The 26,752-nt window shown below is 34.3% G+C and overlaps 1 protein-coding gene across 2 annotated transcripts in view; it reads left to right on the forward strand.

Annotated features, from left to right (window-relative positions):
• The first annotated feature begins 507 nt into the window (after nt 1-507).
• LOC118199391 (LHFPL tetraspan subfamily member 2 protein-like) overlaps nt 508-26,752 on the forward strand; it is a 221,012-nt gene continuing 194,767 nt past the window's right edge. For both annotated transcript variants that reach the window (XM_035371270.2, XM_035371340.2), the window contains exon 1: nt 508-710. The gene's annotated coding sequence lies outside the window, so the exon portion shown is untranslated. The remainder of the gene's footprint in view (nt 711-26,752) is intronic.

Below are 26,752 nucleotides of genomic sequence, written 5' to 3' on the forward strand. Positions count from 1 at the left end.
GTCCAGTATTTTAACTGCACTACACTAAGAAAACGAGTCCGTGTGTACGAATATGCGAACGAATACGTTGAGGGGACCAAAATTTGAACGTAATTTTTTCCAGAAACAAAATAAAAGTACTAATCGTTATTTTAAGCCCTGAATATTATATGAAAATATAACTGCTCATAAAGGCTCTTTCTGCAGTTAAAATTGTTTTTAAACAAATTATTAAATAATGTTTGGATATCTCCAAGTACGCATGTTGCTTAGCAATATTTACTTGGCGATAGTTTTGAAACAAATGCTTATAATGCCTTACACGTATTTAAATGTATTAACTGATGCCCTGTTGACTAAAATAAGGCTAGCATTGCATGAATCTTTTTGAATAAAAATTTTTTCGCATATTTGGGGACAGATATCTCCATGGCGCAGTTCGTTGGCGACAAATGATCGCGGCCCTTTCAAAGTCAACTCCTTTTTTCTGGCAGCCCTTACTGAAAGGATGACGTCGATCCACAGCAGCGACAATCCACACGTGGTTGCATCCAGCGAACGGCTGCTTCTATTAGACGTCTCGTGCGCGGTATGACATCATGTAGCCACCATCCATCTGCTCTGTTGCTGTCAGATTATGATCCCGAATATTAGTCTTCAGTAATTTAGATTGTTGCTGAAACGAGTAATCCCGCATCACGGTAACTGAGTATTGCTGTCAAGCATCATAGGTGAGTTTAAATCATAATAATTTTTGTTGAATGCTTCATTTTATTGTTTTTGATATTGCAATAATTCGAAAGAAAATGAGCTATTTGCTCATTGTTTGCAAACTTATCGCTGAGTTAAACGAGCTTGTGACATTATAAATGTGTTTTGGACATTATAAAAAAAGTCGAAATGTTATTACTTAAGTTAAATATTTATTATAAATCAAGAATTTGATATTGTTTTCATGGAATATTTAGTTTCATAGTCGGTGGGAATTTGCTAATGAGAAACAGGAGCTAACTTTATCCGAAATTCGTGTGTTTGATGAGAACGCTAATTAACGCTTATATAAGTATTTTTCGACTGCATAATTATTTTTAATACGAATAGATGTAAGTTTTTAATTCTTGACTTTGAGATCAATGAACGTGCGCATTTATGACACTGTAAAAAGAGCAAATAATTTCAAAGGAAATAACTGTTAACATATTTTGTGTAATGTTTATTTAGTATTTGTTTACCGTCACATAATTACCCAATGGTTAATAACTTTGGCTATTTAATTTGTTTTTCTTTTATTCCCATCTTTTCATAATATTAAGTAATTAATGTATTTCGTTGGTAATATCACTGTTTTCTCTTTTTAATTATATTATGAACACCTACTGTTCTGTGTCTTATTCTTCATTATTTTAAAGCTTCGAAGAAATATTTAGTTTTCAATTAGCGGTAATATCCTGTCCAGTTTTAAACAGACACTGTTGCTAATTGATGATGATAACATCTTTCATTTATCTTCGGTATTATAAAAGTGCATTGCTCATCAGAGTCACGAAATAAATCATTTAAGAAGCAATTTTGTTTAGATGTCTTAACAGTATTTTCAACAGGTGTTATTTTATAACTTATGTGTCATATATGAAATAGGTTCTTATAACACACTACAATTCGTTGATTTCAAAATTTCTAACTGTATGCACTGTATGCTTCAACGTCTACATCCAAAACCATATGTGATGGTTTTGATGAAATTTTGTTAGAACATATATATTGCTAACCTTTCAATGCATGTACCTTTTTATTTTGTAAATGGTAAAAAATGTTTTATTTCGTAATGGTAATGGTAAAAATCTCTTTTTAAATATTCTGATATTTTTCTATTCAGGCCATATTACATTCAAGAAAAAAATTCTGAAACAAACTTCGCAGCTTTTAAAATTAAAACTTTTTGAGTTAAACTTAACTTTTTTCAAGAATAAAAATTTAGAGTTGCCAAAATTATGTGTATCTTTTATCGGAGAAAAGATATCATATTTTGGTAAACGCTACTTCGAGATGATAAATTACAACCTGAAGTTTCTCATATATATATACTCGTATATTAGTGATTTTAGTTTTTAATTTGGCTTTAAATATTTCATAAAAATCAGTGTGGTGGCAAAAGCTCATTGTCGCATGTGAAAATGTTATTTTCATTACCATAATAAGTAACTTGTAACTTGTTAGTACTTTGCTTGTACTTTCAATTGAGCTTCCGTTGTTTACATATAAATACGTATTAGTAGTAAATCAGTTACTAGTCCGTATGAGAATGCTCGGACTAGATTTTTCAGTTCCTTCTCAACTGCGTTAAGGTAAATTAAAAGAACTCTGGTGACTGTTTCTTTCAGAATCAAGTCTGTTTTGAGGCATCTAAATTTTTTCAGAAAACTGGGAATTGAGCATTTTGTCAAAATGTTATAATTATTACTTTTAAGATTTAGAGAAATAGGTACAAATATTTTTACTACAAAGTATACAGGCGTGGTCAATTTTTTGTGAAAGCACTTTTTAAACTTTGTGCTGAATATGTGTTACTGGATCTGAGAAAAGTTCGCAACTTTTTTGCCACCAAAAACGTCCACCGATGATCGAGTGCACAAGGTTCTTCGACCAGGATTCAAAGCCTGGAGAATGGGCTGACTGCATGAGAGCTTCGTTTAGCTTTCGTTTCTTTGCATCATCAAATGATTCAATGCAAATTACCATATACAAATTTTATTGCGATTTGTGTGTAGCCTGATTGATGTACCACCTTCCATAGTTTGTTGAATAGAATAATAATTGTAATAATAATAAAAAGTCAAATAAAATGATTTCACGAGAAAATATTATATTGTAGGTGTTAGAAGAAAATACGTTATATAAACAAGAAATATATGTATTGATACAGAAGACATTAAAATAATTTTTTTACACGAGAAGTCTTTTTTAGACTCTATATTTGTGTTTTGTTAGCAAAACTGCGCTTGTTTAACTTTCTTTTATATAATGCCTATAGATATTTACAGTTTCCTTAGAAAAGCCTCCACGAAGCAATCGCTGTCTTCAGGCAGATAGCCCTCGAGTAGTTTACTATAATCGATCAAAATACCAAAACTTGTGAAATAGCACTAGTTACAGCTTCATCATATATATTAATTTAATGAAACTTTTTCTGATAGTTCTTCTTTTTTTATACTTTCTGGCATCGCTATTTGTTGTTTGTTATTAACTGAATGTGTAATCTAACCAGACAAAATTCTGTAGAATTTATATGATCTTGAAAGTTAAAATATGTTTGATAATGCGTTTAGTATTTTAAGATGCAAAAGTAAACGCTCATGATCTTTAAAAGCTTTCCAACAATGAAATATGTATTTTATTCAAAATCATGACAGAAATTTGTATTAACGTTCCAGATGCTACGAAATCAACAATAACTTCATAGAAGAGAAAAATCAATAAACTCGTTATTAGCTACACTCATCCTTATTTAAAGGAATCGATCAGGTACGTAGAAATTGTGAAACTACTTGTTGAATAGCTGGTGCTTGAAGATGAAGGAACTCTGCTGCGCTATTGAGTGCGGATTATAGCTTTTGTTACTTATTCCCAAGTGAATGAATTACTGACGTATTTAAAATGTTTCCGTATTCCAGTTTAATCGCTTATGGAAGCAAGTTGGAAAACATACCAAAGCAAAATAAATTTAAGTGCACTTATAATGATAAGGAAAAATAAATTTCTCTCTTGAAATTTTAATGATAGCGAATAATCATGAAAGAAATCACTTCGCGTAACCTATGACTGAAGAAATTCGCGTTTTCAGACATGGGATTTCGAAAAATTATCTGACTATATGGTGAAATTTCGAGCGAGTTATCTCTCTGACGCAATGAAAGGGAATTTGGTGTTTGAATATGCAAAATATGAATAGAAATCTGATGGAGTATTCAGAAATGGTTCATTGAGAAGGGTTTTCTTGATTGTTCTGCATATACAGGTTGCGTCAAAAAATGTATACGCACTTTGAACTCTCATTGAAAATTTATTTTCCAACCTACAAGGTTAAATTTCTCGAAATGGTAAGGTTATACTCTAATTAGAAAAAAATAAGTATACTTTTTGGTCAAACTGAGTGTTCTAAATGGTGTTTAAAGTAAATGTTCAAAATGGTGGTCTTCTGCATTTCTGAGCACGAGTCCAGGACTTATTCCGTAATCTGCACCAAAGTGTCCAATAGGATTTCTGTGTATATCGCTTGAATCTCATCCCAAAGTGTGTCAAGGTTAGGTGTTTATGACACTTCGCCTCATCTTTTCCTGTGCCACATAAAAAAAAAAAAAAAAAAAAAAAAAAAAAAAAAAAATCGAATGGCGTTCGGGGTCCAATTTTGTGAATGGGTTTAGGAGATGGATACACACGAACCAAGATTTATGGGTAACATTGTTTCGCTGGATAAAACGCAATTTAAACTTAATGGGATTGTCAATAGGCATAATTGTGTGTACTGGATTGAAGGTAAATCCTCACATTATGTTCGAAAAGGTCGTGAATTTGCCTGGTGCAAAAGTGTAGTGCGGTTTGTCTCCTAGGGTAATCATTGATGGACCTTTCCGTTTCGAAGGTTATGCAGTTGGAGCAAAGTACCTCACAATGCTTGCTAATTCCATTTTTCCTGATATTTTGTAATGTAAGGTAAAACCATGTTTTATTACCAACAAGATGGCACCTCTTCGCAGTATCATAGGGATGTGCGAGAATACCTAGATCAAAATGTACCAGGCCAGTGGATAGGACGCAGGAGACCAATCGAATTTCCTGCGCCCTCTCCAGACCTTACGCCACTCGATTATTTTATGCGGCACAGTCAAAGTGTACCATCGTAGACCATGTAACCTTGACACACTTTGGAATGAGATTCAAGTGGTGTGCGCAGAAATCCCATTGGACACTTTGGAATCGGCCGTGACTCGTACTCTTAAATGAATCGATGCTGAAGACCACCATTTTGAACATTTACTTGAACACCATCCGGAACATTCAAAGTTTGGCCAAAGAGTATACTTCTTTTTCATATTGGACTGTACCCCTACTTTTCCCAGAAATCTAACCTTGTCGGCTGGAAACTAAATTTTCTATGACAGTTCAAACTGTGCATACATTTTTCTGACACACCCTGTATAACGTAAATATAGGCCTGTTTCCTTCAAGTCTTCTACAAATTCATCCTTTCTCTAAGGTTGATAACCCTGTAGAGCCCTAGTTATCAGTCGCCAACCAAGCCGTTTGAGAAACATTTCAAAAAGATCCAGAAAGCCCTCGCACACTTAGCTATTATCAAATAACCATCTCCATGTTGTGCAATACGATTCAGTAATTTTTTTTAATTGCGATTTTAAACGGAAATTAAGCATCCGCAAGGTCTTTTTCGTACGGCTTTCCCCACTGCTCTCCAAAATTCATATGGCTGCTCCTCTGTTCCCACTACCGGCCGAGTATACTTTCATATGGTTTCTCCCCTTCGCTGCTATTAGCAGTCGATCGGCAAAGTCGCTGAGCACTGTAGCTCGACCTCGATTCGATTCTAAGCGAATGGGCCGGCTGCATAGGTATTCGTGGTCTTTCCCATGCAGATAGTCTTTGCGAGTCTTGCCATAATTTAATAAATCAATAACTCCGGAAAAGACAAAATTAATTAGAGGTTTTTAACAGTTTTAGTTCTAAAATTATTTTATTAATTCTTGAAAGTAATTGGCTTTAACGATTATTTATCTGTCGTTTTCATCGCGCGATAAGTTTTTAGTTCAGTTTCCCTTTTTTCCTCTTGCTTTTCATGTTCCCATTTAAAACACTGTTTTAATGAATTCGACACATTTTAAAATTTTAATTTACTTTACAGTGGTTACTTTTTCTCTAAATTTCCTTTTATAGAGTATGACTATATAAATAAATTTCCTTTTATAAATTTATCAAATATCGTCTCTATAAATTTTCTTTTATGATTTATGATTATTACGTAACTGCATAATTCACAGTTTAGTGACATTCAAGAGCAGATCATATGACTTAAGTAGATAAAACCCTGAAATTCTAATAAATTTCATATCGAGTCCCAGTGTCCCTTGGCCCCCACCAGTGGCTGAGTGGTTATGACCGGTGAATACTGGTAGTTAGATTTCGGTTCGATTCCAGGCAAATGAGCTGGCTGTATGTCTCGATTTCGTGGTTTTTTTTATGTGTAACGTGAATATCTTTAGAAAGCTGTCCACGAAAGCATCCCTCCTGGAGGCAGACAGCGCTCCAATGTTTTTCTATATTTGAATAACCTAACTTAACCAATTTCTCTTGAAATGAACATAACTGCAATTTATATTTACCTACATGTATGCGGCTGCCCTAGAATCGGGAGTAATTAAGTTATTATAAATGAATACATATATTTACGTAACAAAACAAAAATTTGAAAACAATCCGTTATCTTCAAAATGCCTCCGATAGCGAAATCTGCAAGTCGTAACTCACACTTTGGAAGCGATTGCTGTAGCCTGTTTTTATACCCCGTTAGTTCGATCCATATTCAAATCTCAGCGATCCGAATGGCTGCGCAGGAGTTTTAGTGGCTTTGTCATGTGTAATGTAAGTACGAACCAGTTTCTCTTAGAAAGTCCTTCTCGACTGCTTTGCCATAATCGAACAGTGTAAACGTTATCTAATATTTCTCCTGTTAAAAGGAGAAAAATATTTCTGGATGTCACATATGCAACATTATCTTTTATTATCACTTTCTTGGGACATATAACATCTAATTCTCGATCAAAATCGCATCATCTGATGCCATTTGTCACTTTTTGAACCATTTTTCTACCGTAAATATACAACTAAAAGTAGAATGTCCATATTTTAATTACATTTCAGTATTTCTCACCTGTGGAAATACTAATTTCGTCCTTAAAATAGTGGATTATTAATACAATAATTTGCTTTGCGTAAAGTCTAATTAAAAGAAATTTCCTGCTTCTTACTGTTTGGGCTTATAGATTTTTTTTCCTATCTTGTAATGTCGCTCCATGCTTAAATACGGGAACTCGCCAAACACAAGAAAGGACTCACTAAATCATTAGTATTAATTTCTTGCGAAATTAAGTTCAGATCTTACAAATTAGTTTTAAATTTCATGAAAATAATCTCAGTCGACCTTTCCCTTTTTTTTAATGCCATACTTAATTTATTTACTCATTAAGTATACTGCTCTTAAATGTGGAGGAAGTTTAATATTTTTGTTATAGCGTATGTCTCCAATTATGTTAATATATTTTTCTTGCATTGAGCAAGTCAGTAGTAGTACTCTCCATCTGCGTAAGTTATTTTCGGGATACATCTTAAATCTGAATTATTTACTCATATTATAAGTCGTATGATATTGATCGTACCATAAACAGAAGGTATACAAGTAATAAGAATAAACACATAAGTACGTTTTGATTCTATAACTTCCGCTGGATATACAACTAATAAGAATATAAAAATAAGTGCATATTGTTTGTATGCCGCCTGCTTATGATATGATTGATGGCCTTTCGCCATAGTCTGTGAAACATGAAGGAAAACAGAGTCCCTTTGCAAGAAAGAACCGCCATCAGAAAAGTTTTCTTGGTTCTTTTCTACGTTCATCAGCTTTATTGAACTATAAAACGCCTGTTATTGCATTCAATATCGGGCGATTCATACAGTTCTCTAACTCAAGAAAAAGTTCTAAGACGTAAATAAAGAACAAAATCGTGGCAGTGACTTCTTGTCGCTACGAAAAGAGGAAAAAAAAGGGGTGGGGGTACAGTTGGAGTTATTCCAGTTTCTCTATAGCGAAGAAAAAGTTTTTACGATTCCTGAAAGTAGAGACCAATTCTTTCTTATATCTTCTCAAGTTCCCTCTTTTTCTGATTCTGTTTCGCCTCCCCCCCCCCGATGTTGCGGTGTCCTCCGCCCCTCGTTGCTTTACGAAGCATCGTCTTTGACGTCATTCTTTGAGATGAGTAGCATAAGAGACAGGAAGCACATGTTCCACAGGACTGAGTTTTAAGGATGAATTTTCTGAGCATCGTTTCATTTTTATCTACATCCCCGTGTGAGTTTCTGTAGGACTTTATCTACGTGAAGTGTAGTTAAAGGGAAAAACTGAGATCGCTAATACCAGAGGCGGCCAACTTTTTGACAGAATTCTTTTATTCTTTGGTTAAGGAATTGACTCCCGATTTCTATCCGTCTCTTTTAAGCTATCAAAAAGTTCAGGTTAAGGTTTAACTCACAGGAACGTGGTAATTTCAGCATGAAGAAAGCTACCGCAAGGAAGTTTGTGACTTCACGTGGGCAGACTGCGTGGAAGACGAATAACCAACGAAAAGAAGAGACACACCAGCAGGAAAAGAACTTTTCTGTAAAATTCTGTCAATGCATCATGTTATGTTCTTTTATTTTTAGTCTCTCGAATATGTCAGTTGCCACAGCCGTTTTGTTTTTCATAAGAGTATCGATTTTTACTTGTCGGGCATCCTAGATTGCATCAAATCAGCCTAAGGTGAGTGACAATGCGAAAGTTTTGCCGTCACATTTTTGTTTTATTTTGGGCGTTAGTAAACCGAAATTGTAGTTGCTTTTAAATGGTGGTTCAAATGGTTTTAAGTCCACGGACTGCTGCATTTATGTTCTAAATATTGCAAGAATTTGAAAACAAGCTCCCAAAGCTTTCGCACATCATAAATCATTTACATTACTGCAGGAGCTGAAACATAAATTCAAATATGCTTTATATATTCAAATCTTGCCCATTTTATTTTATGTATTCTTAAAGCTATACCAACTGTTCGCAAACTGTGTCAACTGCTATTAAAGTTTACGCAGAACTTAATTCCTAATGATGTGCGTGTATGTTTGCTTTTATTAAACGCCAAGTTTCTTGGTAATTATTTAACACTCCTGCGAGATATTACCTACGAGGTCCTCATACTGTTTAATGGATTACCAGAGCTGTCATGAAGGATGACTGAAAAATATTATGAGCTCCAAACAGCTTACGTGTCTAGATATTTTTAATGCTTTAAGCATAACTCTTTCCATAGGTAATATTTTTTTTTCATCTGAAGGTTAACATAACGCATATGTGAAGAGACTTTTCCGAATCACTTTATATATATATATCAGTGCAATAGACTGATTAAACAAATTTTCGATCCACCACATTGTGTATGTGCTCTTGAGTGCACTCTCTATTTTTTGACGATCTGCCATTAGCAGCTAATCTTCAAAACATTCAAGTTCTTTACCATTTGTCTGACAATGAGGTAATAAAATTAATATCAGTATAAAATTTCAGCTTCATACCTAGTTCTTTCATAACAATTAATCTGATTGATAGAAACACGAATTTTCGTGTTAACATTACTGCGACCAGATATATAAGAAATTTAATATTACTTCTAAGCCAAATGCCGTGATTCAGTATTACTGTAATTCATGCGATTATTCGGAATTCAAATATTTCCGGATTTTCTTCATATTCGCAGTCCACAGAAATGCAATTCCTTTTTGCCAACTTTGCTTAAGCAGGGATGTGACTTCCTTTAGGGTGTCACTGATTTTTTTTCCATCTGACGCCTAATATTTATTCATGACCCGAAGAGTATATATTGAGTTTCCTTACCAATCTGCTACTAGGTTATTTTATGTATTCTCTGGAGATACTCTTGTCAGGAAGAGCTTTAGCCTTGTATGTTTTGCTTAAACAGATCAGAGGGGTCGAGAGAATTTGCAAACCTTTTATTCTTAATCAGATTTTGCTCAAAAGCGATGAGACGAATCTTTTTTTCGTAATAAAATAGATACATTTGTACGAAGTAAAAAAAGGAAATTGAATGATTATGGTATGAGATTGTGTCCGCTCAACAAAACGAAACTCGTTTAAGTAAAAGGAATACTCAATTAGGTTGATTTCTCCGAATGTATCTCTAAGCTTAACTCTTCAGATTACCTTAAAAGTTTGGATCGCATTCGTAGCTTGTTATCTTAATAACTTTTAACTAATTGCCTTTTTTGTTAACATTTCGTATTTTAGTACGCTGCTCTTTACATTACTGTCGCATACCATTTTTAAGCGCCCTAAATTTATTTTAAACTCTTTCAATGTAGTAAGGCGCAGCTCAGTAGAGTACAGGAACGGTTTGCATTGCAAGAGCTAAAACAGAAGTAACAGGTGATGTGTTTGCTTGGATTGGCTACTCAATGTGATAAAGGAAACAAGAGTTACTTGCCTTCGTGGAAGATTTCCTAAGGAAAATTTGCTAATATTTACTGCCATGTAGGGAAATTCGTAGAAAACTCGTGCAGCCAGCCTCATGCAGAAACCTCTTGCAGCTTCAAATGCCAGAAATTCGAAATTGAGATGAACTACATAATAATGTAGAGATATTAGGCATTTTTTGAAAGCAGGGGAGATGAACAATGAGCAATGCCCTCGCCGGGCGTCGAACCACGGACCTCTTGAATACGCGTCGAGTGTACTAACGACTACACCACGAAGAATAGCTAAGAAAGGGGGAGAAATACAATTTTTAAAAGGCGACTGAGGATTAGGGGACCCAATCGCCAAATCCTGGTGGTGGAAGCAATTGGGTCCCCTAATCCCCAGTCGCCCTGTAAAAGAGAGTATATAACGTATTTCTCTTGCCTTCCTTAGCATGCCTTCGTGGTGTGGTGGTCAGCACACTCGGCGTTTATTCGAGAGCTCTGTGCTTCGAGTCCGGCGAGGCCATTGCTCATTTTTCACGTCTGCCTGCATCAAAAATCCTAATGTCTCTACACTACTAGTATTTCGCAATTCACCTGCATGGTTATTAGTGTATCACAAGCACTACACGAATATTCCTTTGTACCTAATGGTTTGTAATGTATCTTAAGTGGGTGCATTTATTAAAACGCGTTCTACATTCTTTTTATAATGTTAGTTCAGTTTTTAATAAGTCTTGAGTATGTTCTGAATCCAGTTTTCAAGAAGCAATTATGTTTCGCTTTTCAGTTGTTCGCTGCTATTGTCTGTGGACGCAGATAAGCATTCCTAAACACCAACGAATGAAACACTTTTCTGAGGCATACTGTCGAACGAATCCCTTAGCTCAAAAGCGTTAAGGCGAAGAGAAATCTGTGCTTTCTAATAATCCACATCCTATTTGTTCCCCCTCGCAACATTCTGAACCCCCTTTTTTGCATATTTTCCGAGCATTATTATTATGCATGTGACAATTGTCAGATCGTGCATGTTTGAGCATACGTTGATTTTAGATGCTTTATATCTAATCGTCATTTCGTTGAACAATACCCACCAACTGTAGAAATGTAAATATCTAACATATAGATATGTCCACCCCTCAAGATTTCTCATTTCTTATAAAATGCTCCCTTTTACTTACACATTATCCCAACGACTAAGAAACGGTCTATTAGTTGCGCGATTGTGCCCCAGTCGTAGGTAAGAATGACATATCAACTCACACATAACGTGCTCTTTCGTTTGATGTAACCACGAGCTGCTTTTTTTTTTTTTTCTTAAGAAGGCTATAAATTAACTCCTGTATTTATTTCCTTGCATTTAAGTAAAAATTAGAATTTGGGGGCCTAACTTTACAGAACAATAAGCAGTGGATTATTTTCAAAGATTTTGAGTTAAAATAGCATCTCGCCAGTCTCACGGCTTCACGATCATTCTGATATGCGTGCATCTACGCTGCAACTTTAGCTTATTACTATATATTCAATACCATTATGGCTAATGAGCTGTTCAGACACGTGATTTTCATTTGAAATGAAAAAATGAAATTTGAAATCAAAAGACCGTTATCTCTGCAATATTGTAACAACACGCTGTGTTTATTTCAAACGTGTAACTAAGTTCCTAACTCATCCTGTAGATATATGCTATTACACAGCAAAACTGAGAGATCTTCAAAACTTTTCACGATTTATGTTGTCGATCTTGCACATTACTGAGCATCCACGCACTCTTGAGGAACCACTGCTATAGATGAAAGTTTACATTATGATAAGTTGAAATTTTGAACTAGCTCAGTAGCAGCTGCTGAAGATTATATTACAAAAAATATACATAATTATATTCGCTTCTTCAAAAAAGGAGATTTCTTAATCTTCTGTATTTACTAGCAAGTTTTGAGACTCGTTCAAGCCATTCGACTCCCTCCTTCAAGTGAGGAAAACAAGATTATTATATCATTCATACAAGGCAAAAGTATACCATCATTAATTAAAGGTCGAAAAATGATATTAATTTACCTCTGAAGTGCAGCCAGAGAATTGCATAATCCAAAAGGAACTGTTCGATGATTGAATTTAATCACATTAAGTATTCATGAAATTCACAGACAAATAATGGACTGTAGTATCTTTAATGTTACTTCTGTTAACAGAAATTACACATATATGAGAACTTTACGCATTCTACTCGGATGGACACTCTTGCAATCCGCACCTTAAAATACATATCGCATAATCAGGATAACCAATTCGTAGGAGCTAGACAACGTATCGGCATCATTAACATTTCGAGCTAGTGTTTAAACATCGCATAATAAACATAAGATTCTTTTTTTTAGTTCCGATTCATTGTCTCCAATGAAATGAAATTCTTAGGCGATTAGAATTTGTGATTTGCTCATTTAACGAAAAATGTTCTTCTGTGTGTTTTAATTTCTTTTGAAATTCGTCATTATCTAAAGCAAAGCCGGGAAAGTCTTATTCGCTTTCGATTTGACTGATCACCGTCAGCACCGAAAATAAATGTATGTAATGTTTTGATTTTATCCGCTTTACAATTCTTCGTTGCAAAGCAAATCTTTTTGGATTTCGTTTAAAATCATTTTTGAGATACGAAAAATCTACATAGCGTCTAGAATAGTTTCGAAATTCGCTACATCAACACAAAGTTTATCTAAAGAGTTATTCCATATATAATCTAAAGCTATTCGTTTTATAATCCATATAGTTATTCAGCATGCGCTATCAGCACTCCCGAATCCTGAATTTGATCCTGCTTCTGGAGAAAATATAGTTTCCGTCTTACCTTTCTTGAATTTATTTCATAGAATGTAAATTCTTTATAGAGTCTACGGGTACACGTAATACACCAAAGTGACTGTTTAACTCATACATTTAATGAAGATTATCAACGATTTGATTACGTATGTAGATGAAAAATTATTTACATATGTAGAGAAGTTTACGTCTTTTACATAGAACACTGTCTTACACACGTCTTTTATTTTAATGGTGGTATCGTCTGCGGTTTTTCTTTTTCTTTTTTTTTTTTTTTTCCCAATTGTTACAAAACAATTCCATCCAATGGAATCCAGCGCTATTTGTCGTTCGCTGTCGGCACCATAGATGTATAAACATATAGAAATCCTTGCTACGTAAGCTTTTTTTTAACATCAGAAACCTTTTTTTATACTACTTTTGTTACGTCCATATGTAAACATTTCGCTGTTTGTACGCCCCCAAATATAATTGCCTATTTTAATATCAAATATCTCGGTCAAGATTTGTCGTACGGTAGTTAAAAACGTTTAGAGTTTTATAACGAGTACACAATTTTCTGAGATACAAATATAGAAACGACGACCAACGGTTGCGAAAATAAAGGCCGGGAAAGTGGACACGGTATATAGTTTTTTCCTGGTTGGTAAACTGGCTGTCATCGCGAAAGTAAGTGTTAAATAAGTAGGTTGTTTTACTGGACCTTTTTTAACAAAGCGCTGAAATTCTTTTATGGGTATAAAACGCGAGCTCTTATTTTTCTCACATGAGGCGATCCACAGATTTCAGCATCCTGCGTCGCTGATCCTGCTGTTTGAATGGATTCATCACATTAAGTCAATAACCCTGTCGGAAGTCTTTGCCACGTGCAAAAGTAATTTTCATCTCTCGGTAAGCTGTCATACATAAAAAACTTCTTTTTGTTTATTTAGTCCTACGTGAAATTCTATAAGTCATATTCCCCCTCGGCGCACCGTCAGATCCCTGGAATGAATGAGCGTATTCGCGCTTAAACTCGGAGTAACTTCCATTCATCTTTCTTTCCATCAGAAGCACTGCAGGAAACTTCCTCTAACGTTCGAACAGAAAACCGCATTTCGGCAAACTCCATCAAAGCCCGTTGATGAAAAGCTGGAGAACACTTCTGCTTCCTTTTTTCCGGAGAGTATTTGGAAGAGGATTCTCTTTGTTTGTGGAAGTGTTCTGCCTGAACGATCACTCAACGCTGTTTTTTTTTTTTTTTTTACTTGCAAACTAAATTATTAACAAGACCTCATTTTCTGTAGGAGGCTAGGACGTGGAGTATATGCAACTTTTAAATTGATTTTACGAAATGAAAGCTTTACTAATTTTAATGGATAATAAATTCTATTCGTTTTTAGTAAGAAAATATCAGTTAAGCATTACGTTTTCCGTATTACTTCACTTTATATAGTGGTACATATAAATGGTAATAAAATGTCTTCCGTTCTGTATAAATTTCACGCATTCTTTAAAGTTTGAAAAATAAATAAGGTAAAATTAAGTAAGTTATACAGGGTGGTTACAATTAAAGTTCCACTTTGAAATGGTCAAAAAGGAGAAACTAGTGGACCAAATGTTGTTATCAAATTTGGTAATCGTGTAAAGGAGGTATTTTCCGCGGGAAAAAAGCTCAAAAACTCACCACCAAGGGCAAAATGGCGCTGTATACAATATTGTTAAATGAAATAAGGGTCGGAATCTAACTTAACCTTTTGTTACAGGGGTTTGACATGTTGTATACCCTTAAGAAACACTGACTTAAACAAAACTACCATTTAAAGGCGATAAAAGTCGAGTGAGCCAACCGTGTAACGGAGAAATGCGTGCGTGAAAACAGCGAATTAGAGATCAGAAAATGTGGGATCGCAAATCATTCGCAATAGTGTGTGCATTCCGGAAATCGTTTTCTTACAAAATCGTTCATGTTATCTACCCAGTTCCGTTGCATTCTCATAAAGTCGCTGTTTAGGTGTGGTATGACAGCTAGTTTCATAATTGGACCATTTTTCTTTGAAAAGCAGTCGACAGCTGGACTTGTTACTTGCACTGCGACTGCAGCTCGCTTAGCGTCAATGTTAAGACGTTCCGTCATACCTGAACTGCAGCAACGTGGCGTTTTAGACACCACGATTTTTATGTAGGATGGGGCCCCACTGCACATTGGTACATGTGTCACACGGTTATTTAGTCAACATTTCACGAATGAACGGATTATAGGTCGACACCTCCCCACTTCTTGGTCACCAGACCTCAAATCCCTGTGACTTTAGGCTATAGGGTTATCTCAAAAGCACTTTTTATGGTGATAACCTAAACAATTTGGCGGAATTGAAAGGTGCCAGACACCGAAATGTCCGTAACATTTCTCCTGATATGCTAAGAGCTGCTGTTAAGAATACAGTAATACGATTTAACTTCCTTTCGGAAAATGGTGGACACCACACTGAATATGTTTGATAACATGTTTCAGAAACGATTAAACACATTTTAAGCCGATGTCTTCATGTCTTATTTCGTTTAATAATATTGCAGACAGCGCCATTTACCCCCTGGTGATGAGGTTTTGAACTTTTTTTCGCAGAAAATAAATTCACATGACCTCCTTTACACAATTACGAAGTTTGATAACATTTGGTAAAATAGTTTTCCTTTTATGACCACTTCAAAGTGGAAATTTATTTATAACCACCCTGTATATCAAGACTTTGCAAATGAATATAGTTAGTGAGTTCACTTAAATTTTCAGTGACAACCTTTTAGGTTATTATTAGAGTTATTCGAAAATATGTACATTAAATCTGCTATTTTGGCAATCTGGCATTTTATTGGACTTAGAACTTTCTCCAATAGGTGTTTTAGCTATTTCGCTGAAATGATGAGCATCTTCCTCTTAACTTCACTGAACGAGATATGCAGGAAACCAGAAGCTATTTCCTGGTGGTGGAGCGACTACAGGTGTGGGCTTCATTATTCGTATTTTTGATTTAAGAAGTTCGAAAAGTGTGAGCTTATTGGCTTTTTACTGTTTAAATCCGCTGACTAAAATATGCGTAATATACGCGCTCTGAATTATTTTTAGTGTACTGTTACCATTTGAAAGAAACCTTTAGGAAAGTATTGCTAAAGAGTTTATGAAAATTAAATATGACAACAAAAGTTTTTTTCTTTTGGTAAACTTAAGTCTTGCGTATTTTCCCCACAGTCGTATTTATATCGTATTGACCCTAATATAAGATAAACCTCCATTTTTAAGGCATTTTATAAGGGGAGAAAAATTTATGAAGTATAATATGCCGTATGAGTTAATATGTTGAAGGCGTCCTTCAAAGATAATTAAAATGATATAAATATCATTAACTTAAAACTAAGTAGGTTTTTAGGATAATATGTATATATATTAATATATTTTTATAAATTTAGGCTGCGTTTATGAGAAAGTATGGTTTTCAGAATAGAATTTTAAGGAAATGAGTTTCTTATGTACTCTGCTAAATACAGTACTATATGAAACCTAGCACACTACGCAAAACAAAACAAAACAAACAAAAAATAAAAGGGGGGGGGGGCAGTTCTGTATCTCCCGTTCTCCTGAGTAGATTAATAAAATTAAAATCGCCTTTTTCATGTCTCGAAAGCACGACTTAGGATATATATTAGATTTATATATAGCATTGTTCTAACATGGGTATTTTGACAAAAAATCGGACTTATTCTAAAATAACATATTAATTTTTTCCATATTCCGATTCTATATCTCAAATTATGCCTATATAATAAATTTTGTAACATTTGGTGATAAATTTAAAAATTTATCTTGACGCATTTTTTTTTTCAGTTTGCGCCAAGAATAATTCACTTGGAGAACTTCTTAATTTATACCAACCTATTTCCCTTTCCTCTTTTTCATTGGGCACGAGCGAGGAAAAAAGTCAGCGTTCATAATTTCAAATAATTATAACAAAGTGCGTAAACCACATTTGCGTTATTATCGCTTATAACGTATATGACAAATTTCAAAACTCGCCAATACGGTAAATTCACGTGTATCTTAGGGAATTTTGAATAAAAAAACTGTAATTTTTTGCATATGCTTAGAAATACATCTACTTTAAGGTGATGGTAAAATTTTTATAGGTTATAATTCAAATTTTTTTTCGGAAAATTTATAAAAATTATTTAGAAATACAAATATTAAAAATAAATCATAAAAAAATGGGTGAGTTTTATTTGGAATGAACTAAATTTCGAAATGGGAAAGAAAGAATTATATAAGTTTAATAAAAAAGGAAATATTAATAAATATATAATAAATGCAATTAACACTGAGGAGATAAAAGTTTGAGAGCTAATTTTTTAAAAAACTACTCATGCGATTTTTACAAAATTTAGCAGTTTGGCATAATTTGAGTCATAGAATAAAAATATAGAAAAAAATTGGCATGTCATTTGAGAAAATATCTGATTTTTGTGTCAAGATACCTATACTAGAACAATGCTAATAAATCTATTATGTATCCTAGGTCGCGTTTTCGAGACATGTAAAACGCAAGTTGAATTTCGTCAAGCGTCCTAGTAGAACGGGAGATATAGAACAGTCCCATTTTTTTTCCGCAGTGTACACGAAAATAAACTTTCTGTATGTATCATGGTTAAATACTTTTCTCACCTGTTTATCTACATGAAATTTGAGAAAATATACAAGGAATAGAAACACGAATTAACTTTCACAGGCTTCTGAACAGATTACATGATAATGAAAAGCGGTATCAACCTTTCAATCATGATTCTAGAATAATGTATCAATCTGCAAATGAATCAGTGTAGCAAATGCCCTTGCAGTGAACTATGATCCAATGTAAAATCCTTTTATACAGTTAAGTGTGATCCTTTTATCCAATGCAAAAAATTAAACCACCTAGAAGTTGCATACCATAATACATTTAAGACTTGTGAAGAGTTAATATGTTGAATGTACTGAATTATAATATGTTACTGTGTTTAGTATCATGAAATGAACTGCAATATGTTATAAAAAAATTACGCCGGTGTGGATGCGGAAGTTTTCCAAAGGGGGGGGGGCGACCTATCAAATAATCCTTCTAGAGTAAAAACTTAAATATTCCTTATGCTTTAAGCAGTTAAAAACAAACGATCTCTGTACCTTTATGTAAAAAATTCGCGAAGGTTGTTTGCTCAACACTTTCACCTAGTATAAAGGGGGGGCCATCTACGAATTTAATCACTATCACAAAATATAAGTGATATAAGGGATCACAAGTATCGATAAATTCGTTCTCAAACATCCCCGTGAACTGTAAACTTAGGATATGCAAATTTTTGATTTAATTAATTAACCATTTGAGGAGGGAAAACAGTATGGCTTATATGTAACTACGAGAGAGAGACTGCCGAAAACGATTTCACTCTAATGAACGGCACAATTTTACTGTCAAGATAAATTTATAGCAAATTGTATAAAAGCCATGGCTTTGAAACGTTAATTATTTTCTTTTTCTACAGATAAATTACTGTGTAATAATTTATCTGCATATAATATTACTACTCATGATAATGTAACAATAAATGATGATACCCATGATGTAAGACGTAACAATAAATGTTTCCTTATTCTCAGTACTAAAGTTAGAATTTTAAAAAATATTGTTTTTAAAAACTGAAATATTTTAATTGATTGTATATTTTGCTGCTTTAAAATTTAACGTCAGAATTTAGTTCTCTGGTGCCAAGGAAAGGATGATGGAGATTCTTTAAACATGTTTAAACTTTTTAAATATAAACGTCCTATTTACTGAAGCTGTTGGACTACTGATTATTTGGATTGCAGAAAAGCAAGCGAGGCTGTCTGCTTGAGAAGAGCGATGACTTCGTGGAAAACGTTTTAAGGGAAATTGACTTATATTCGTATACATGGAGAAAGCCACCTATTCAAGCTCTTTTTCAACTGTTAATCCAATCTCGCTGTTGCATTGAGAGATAAATTTGATGATGACTACTTTCATTTTGATCTAGCTATTCTGATATATAGCAATGTATACTACAGTAGAAAAAAATCTGAAAGCTTTTAGATTTTATATTATGCCAAAAGGGGCGTTATTTTCTCTTCTTGAGTGTTACCTTTATTTATTAAATATCATGTTCTTCGCACTTAAACCATAAAATTCAATTCAGTAGCAGTATCACAAAATAATTTAAAAAGTGTATCTTTATAATTTCTGATACACATTCTCACCCGCTGAAGATGAATTCCCCCCCCCACACACAGTGTTGCCATTGCTTGCTTTGAGTTTGTTAATAAAATATTCGTTAAAGTTTTACAAAATATGAAATAGATAATAAAACAAATTCCAAATTTGGGCTTCCAGATGCCAATTCGAGTGGAGGACTAATTCAAAATTTGATGTCTCTAGTCACCGTTGTTTTTTCACAGTGCAAGAAACATATTTTACACTCATGCAGATTCTTCATTATTTAATTTTTTTAAATATAATACAGGGTTCTAATATTTAGTGGCAACAATTTGAAAAGTGAAACGCCGTTTATAGTGAAACAACGCAAAATGCCAAAACGAAATTAACAGCTCCTCTGGGAAAATAGCCCCTTTGGGCTAAAAACTCTAGGAAAAATAATACCTGCCCCTGATGGGGAGGTCTACAACCGCAGCACTTCAGAAAAGAGAGATAAGCTGGAAGGAAAGAAAAAAGAGAGTATTGTTCATATTTCAGAAACGTATTATACGCTCACATATTATTTAAAAAGAAAAAAGGGAAGAAATAATTACATAAACAAAATGAAATAATAATTCATATTTCCAAAATTAAGAAATGAAAAATACGTTACATCAAATGTAGTGGGGCGAGGAATGCCAGCTATTAATAGTATAACAAATAATTGGCATGGAAACACGCTTACGCGGCATTCGTCTTCTTAAGTGAGTTCACGTCAGCCGCGTATACATGACGGTCGTCAGCAAAGGATTTAATCATCATTCAACCTATATGCTGTTCAAATATTTTCTCTAAAATTATCGTCTTATTTTAAAAATTGCCATAACTGGAAGTATAGGTCTGAGAATATTATTTATAAATAATAATAGGAAATAATTCGTTCAGGTAACCACTTTTCTGGAAAATTCCGTATGTAAATATCTGCATTGAAAAATGTTTGCGGTTAGTTTCATTTTTTGTAATGAAATTTATGAGAATTATCTTAATCTCTTTTAACTGCAGTTGCGTGTAGGTACCAAGATATTCAGTAACAAGAGGGAAGTTTACGCGAACAGTTAGTAAATAAAAGTGAAAGTATGTTAAATTAATCTAACATTTAGTATCGTCAGATTTTTTTTTTTATTACGAAACATCAAAAGAACTGGATATTCAGAGTTCCTCTCAATTAAAGCATTTTCGTTATATAGTGCGTGAAATAAGTCCTTATATAATGTGATTATATATGTCGTTATATAGCATGATTATAAAGTTTGAATTAACAGTTACTATGTAAAGATTTATATTAATTAACCACGATTAATTTGAGTAATAGTGTGGTGTAACTACTTTAAATAATTGTAGAAGTACCAGTTAAAAAAAAATCCTATTTCAATGAATTTACAGTGCATAGCAAGACAACACAGAAATGTATAAAAATTACTTCTTTTCAGAAATTTATTAAGCAGATTTTTAATTAATATTACGTGCATCAAATAGTGCTTTTTGCATATGATAGCCAACAGTACTGAATAATGCCTGAAGATGAACTTAAGATACACAGATATTAGCAATAGCTCGTTTCTACGAATATTTTATGCATTGTGCTTTTTAAAACTGCCAGTGAAATTAAGTGATCTCTATATGCCTGTGACCCCCCCCCCGCATGCGTTTTTAAGTGTATATATGCAGATAGGCATTCATTTTGAAATTAATTTTAACTTGGATACCTTCTAAAACTTTGAATATAAGATTTGTTTTCAAGAAAAGAAAACATGCAGTGATGATTCATCCTATGCGAAAGTCAGTATCCAGTCTTGCCATTTCCCCACCTAGGAAAAGACTTAGCGTAATAGACTTAGCGACTGTAGCAAGTGATAGTTCAAAGCCATATGCATATATTATATCCAGGTATCCAAAATACAACGTCATTTCTGGCTGATATGATTGGAACGCAATTTTTCATAGTAAAATCTTTTAAAAATATTTAAGTTTATGCATTACATTCCGAATTGATTTTACCATACGTTATAAATTTAGTGAAATACGATTTTTTTTTTAAAGTTACTTACTTTCGCATCACCACAAATCTTTCTGCATGAATATTATTAGTGTTTTCATTTATGCGTGTGGCAACTTTATCCATCGCATTCAGGAATCACTAAAATAAAGCTACTTGTTTATTCCTTATATATTCAGTTCAGAGGGCAACTAACGTTTTTTAAAATTTCTCAGTTGAAGAATACCTTTCACTTCCTTAGACCCTTTCATTTACTTCCGGAAAGTTTATGGTTCTTGAACATATCTGAGTTTTCTGATTGTTCGCAGTCTTTCTTGATTACGCAAAGAAATCTCTGCGATTCTAGAGCCACTTTAGTGCTCAAATTCCAAGGGAATAAAAATGCACCCAACATCTAAAGAGATCTTATTCCATTCAAAGCAAGTCTGCACTCTGTCTCCCACGTTTTACAAACCGAACTTACAAAGAAACGTAAGTGCTCTACCCAAAACATCGCCATCAGCTAGAGCGGCTACTTCTGTGAAAAGATTCTCTGCAAATGAAGACAAATGACTCCTGGAAGAAGTGCATGCCTTTGTGATCGGTGTAAAGGCCTAGCTTTCAAGATTCTATGAGGGGGGTACTTTGTAGGTGGAACCTGAGATGGATAAAAAGACCATGAAGGGAAAAGGAGGGAAAAAAGGTGGTTAAGGTTAATGGGTCTGAAGGTTGGAAAGATAGTTCGCGGTACTGAAGTGTATTTTTCTTTGTGATAAATTCTCATTATTTAAAGCACATGACTTTTCTGAAGGGCGCGAGAAGAAATGTGTAAAGCAATTTTTTAATTTTTGCTGTGAAACACTGTAAATATACTAATAACTGGTAATAATTTCGGTGCTACCATGACATTACTATTCAATGACTAACCACACTTACTGCAGTAGTACATTTCTATAACACTGTTAACGGGCGCACACAGTTACATCACGATTGGGTCAATTAGTGAAGCTCAAATTACGTCAGTGTTCATAGGTAAAGGGTTTGGTTTATTTAATTATGGCAAAGCACACTAGGGCTATCTGCCTAAGGGGAGGGAAGCCTTCGTGGAGGACTTTTTAAGGGAAACTGGCTCGTATACACGTTACACATGGGAAAACCAGGAAAACGCCCATGCAGCCAGCCCGTTCGCGGGATTCGAACCTCGAACCGAATTACCAGAGTTCAGCGACTTTACCACTCGGCCGCTGGTGGGCCATAGGTAAAGGGAAATTATCCAAATGGGATCAATGACTGCAAATAGTCGAGTCGGTTGCTAAACAGAATGCCTTGGGTTCGGTTCTTATCCATCACCTAGATCTTTACAAGAGCAGATCATATCTTTCAGTTATGTAAATGATGCAGTTCAAAAAATGTCAACAAAATTTAGAAATATTTTGGGCATTTCTCTAACATATTATACCATTTTAATTTATAAGAAAACTTCTTTGGACTGTAAAGCCGCTTGTTGTTACGTGAGTCATCTAGAATTTTTGGCACATTAACTGATCATAAGCTACTATAATAAAAAGTATGCAAACGAGACTTTCTAGCAATAAGCCACTGAAGCTTCGTTTAATTTTTGCTTGAAATCATGGTCATATCCAAACGATTACTGGAGGAGCGTAATTGGCGAACGATTTTAATCATAACTGGCTGCATATTGAATAAGCTCGAAGCTGAGCTTCACGAAAAGTTTCTCTCCCTCATTTATATCTACGAATTATTACTATGATTTTAATTTTCATGTTCATTTCTTTTACATGAACTATCAATAGTGCTATTTCAGATCATGTAAATAATTTTAACGAAACGTCATATGTTAGTGGCGTTCATAATCATAAAGGCTTAGTAAGCAGAATAAACCAAAAAAAAAAAAAAAAAAAAAAGCAGAAGGCTCACCGGCAGCCGAGCGGTAAAGTTACTGAACAGTGATAGCTCTGACCTGGGTTCGATTTGAGGCGAACGGGCTGGCTGCATGGGCGTTTTCGTGGTTTTCCCCATGTGTGACGTGTATAGGAGCCAGTTTCCCTTAGAAAGTCCTCTACGAAGGCATTCCTCTCTTAGGCAGGTAGCCCTCGCATGAATTGCCGTAATTAAATAAACCAATCAAAATAAGCTGTTTTTGGTTCTTTTGAAAATCGTTTTCATAATGTTTTATACCCCAAGAATTCTTGCGTTTCACGCTGATACAATTAAGTTTCTTATTTTCAGTATTTCGATAATCGTACTTAATGTCAGCCTTCTAAGTACTGCATTTAAATTTTTATCAGTGACTTTTATTAATATACTTGAATTTGGAACGAAAGTTCCTCAAAACAACAAAGCCCTTTGCATTTAAATATTTAGTTCTGTGTTCTCTCCTCAGAGAGAAATTACACTTTATTTGGTAAAATTATTATTTGTATTATGACAATACATGTAAGAATTTCTGCTAAGAGAGGGATGCCTTCGTAAAAGACTTTTTTAAGGGAAATTGGGCTCATATCCACTTTACGCACGGGAAAATTTTCAAAAATACTTAAGCAGCCTATGCATGCAGGCAGCTCTTTCGCCAAGATTTGAAACCGGTTCGACTGCTCCTCGGGCACTGAAGGCTTTTTTCTGTTTCAAAATTTACATGAAAGTTTTCATTTGGCAATTTTTGACACATCAGTTTCTAAAATGGTAGATATCTCAGTTTTATTATAAGTTTCTTCCCTCAGGCGCAACTTCGTTATGATTCAGTTTTCATTAAAAAGTCCTTCGTCCTCCACGGACGCGCATAGTGTGCTTTCTTATAATACCCTCGCGTGATTCCCCTTAATCAAAATAATGCAATCCATTTTAAAAATATGCATGAGAACAAGTTATCCTCTAGATTTCATGTGTAAGCTCTTTAACAGGAAAAATTTTGCATTATTGTAGTGACCGACTTAAAACTATATGGAAAGTTTTGTGTAAGAAAGTAGTATTTTGAGCGTAATTTGGGGGGGGGGGGAATGCCCATTTCGAAATTTTAGAGGACTCTACTTTCATGGTAGTCACCAATACGTTTTGAAAATATGGGAAGAAATTCAGTAGGTTTTGGTTTAACTGATTACGACAAAGCACGCTCATGCTATTTGCCTAAGGGAAGGAATGCCTTAGAGGAGGACTTTCTAACGGAAATTGACTTGTATACACGTTACACATGACGAAAACACCCATGTAGCTAACTCATTTGCGTAGAATCGAACCTAGGTCGGATTTACAAAAGTTCAGCGACTCGGTACAACCTCTCGGCAGCTAGGATTCCGTAGGAAAAAGTGTAATCTACGGCTTATTGTAAGAATTTGTGAAAAGGTTATTGCTATAAAAAATATTTAAGAATTACAGTAGATATGAAGTGCGCATTTGTTACATGCACGAATAATTTGGAAAAAAATTGGTTGTGTGCAGACCTGTTGTAGCAATCGAAACTTTTCAAATGCTGTTGTTCAGGTGATTTGTGTAATCTGCCATTAATAAATACTTTTAACGCTTTTAGGACCAATGATAATTGGCGTAGATTTTATTTTAGCAGAATCACAGCGATTCAGCATTATTCGTCTGGAATTAGATGAAAGGTAAGTATCTCAAACAGAAAGAGTGACAATTTTTCCCAAAATATTCTAGTAAATAGCTACGATGCCTTTTGTAAAACGAAGGCAAGAAAAATAAATTATAGCGAAGAGAGATGTAAATAACGAAATAAAAGTTTATTTTATTTATAAAAAATGAACAATTTTGATAATTTTTCTTGCTTACATTTGCTATCGAATAGAAATAGAAATACTAACTGCGTTATATTTTATATAATAATCGTAGTGAGCTACTTTTCCCTTAGAAAGTCCTTGATGAAGGCAACCCCCCCTTTGGCAGTTAGCTCTCACTTGCTTTGAGGTAATCAACCGAACTAAACCAAACGTAGTGAGTTAAGATGTCCTCTAGGTTCTTCATTGTGTTTGCAAACATAAGCACAATTCGTTTGTTGTTTCTGCCGAAGCAAATAACAGTTGCAGAGAAAAACTCTGGATCGCCCTGTTTGAGCAATTTCTTTTACTATAGGCAGAACCGTTGCATTCCGTATTCGCTAAAGAAATACGTTTAGGAAAAAAGAAAATCTGTCTTTATCTCGACAGATTTCATTACGATGCAGTTACCTAACTTGATATACATACGTCATTAAAAGCAGGTTATGTGTCTTCCCCATAAGTATTTTATTAAAAAGTCAAGAGACTTGCAGTCTTATTTTCTGCTTCGACTAGGTTTATTTATTCGAGAAAAAGAAATGGTACATGAGAAAATCTCTTGCTGTAGCTTCTAAAAAGCACAATCGTATTCTGAAGGGCAAAAATAAGTTCAGAAATGTTTCTTCGCTCGCAAAATAAGAGGGGAAATGCATCATTCTATTTCATTATTGCATCTCTTTCTAGTGAGTTCCTCCATTGATTGCTGCAGGCGTTTTCCTGGGCATGTCTTGAATTCTGATTGCCGGTGAGGAACTTAATCTGTCTCTCCATTTTGCTCTTTCTTTTGTAAGAAAGAGCAAAATGGAGAGAAGAACAATTTGTTGGATTTATGCTTTTTTAGGAAAGACAATATGGAACATTTAGTTGAAATTTGATTCGAAATAATTTTCCGTACGCAAAAAATATTTAAAGTTTTTTAGCTTCTGTGATGTCGTTGATTCCAATTAACCAATTGAAAGCACTCTATGGGAAATAGCTTCTTTCGCTGTTATTGCCATTAAAATGTGTCCACGCACTGGTTTCTTTTTCCTTTTACTTGTGAATATGTTTCTATGAAAACTTGGCTGATTAAGACTGCTGAATGCTTGCAGTTTAATTCGACCTGGGTTCTTTCGCAGGCAAAAGGGCTGACTGCTGGGATATTTTTCGTGATTTTATGCATGTGTAACATGAACACGAGCCACTCTTTCTTTGAAAGCTCTCCAGAAAGCATCCCTTTTTTATGAATCCAATTATTCAGGCATGTTTTATGAATTCACTTATAAACCTTTGCCTAATGTGATATGCAGAACATACCGAGCGCGCATTTGTAAAATATATACACTTGCTAAAAATTGCACTATGGAAAATCACCAATTAGTGTGTGTAATTTTATATATCTAAATGCGTCAGATTGTATTGTATTGTTTATGAGAATTGTGATGTTAAAACATGTCTTACATGTTTAAAGCGCTATCGACAAAGTAAATTTGGAATCGACAATGCAGTAAAAACGATGTGCAGGCCACAAACCGCGTGTCAGTCTTGGTGAGTCTCGGCTAATCACCGGACCGTCCAGAGGAACAAGTTAATATCACCAAATAAGGGAAAAGTAAATTTAAACATTATTTTATTCAAGATAAAACGTGTTTATG

This window comes from Stegodyphus dumicola, chromosome X2, assembly GCF_044657685.1.
Source record: "Stegodyphus dumicola isolate Sdum_Otavi_A_Nest chromosome X2, ASM4465768v1".
In the NCBI taxonomy this organism is placed as follows: Eukaryota; Metazoa; Arthropoda; class Arachnida; order Araneae; family Eresidae; genus Stegodyphus; species Stegodyphus dumicola.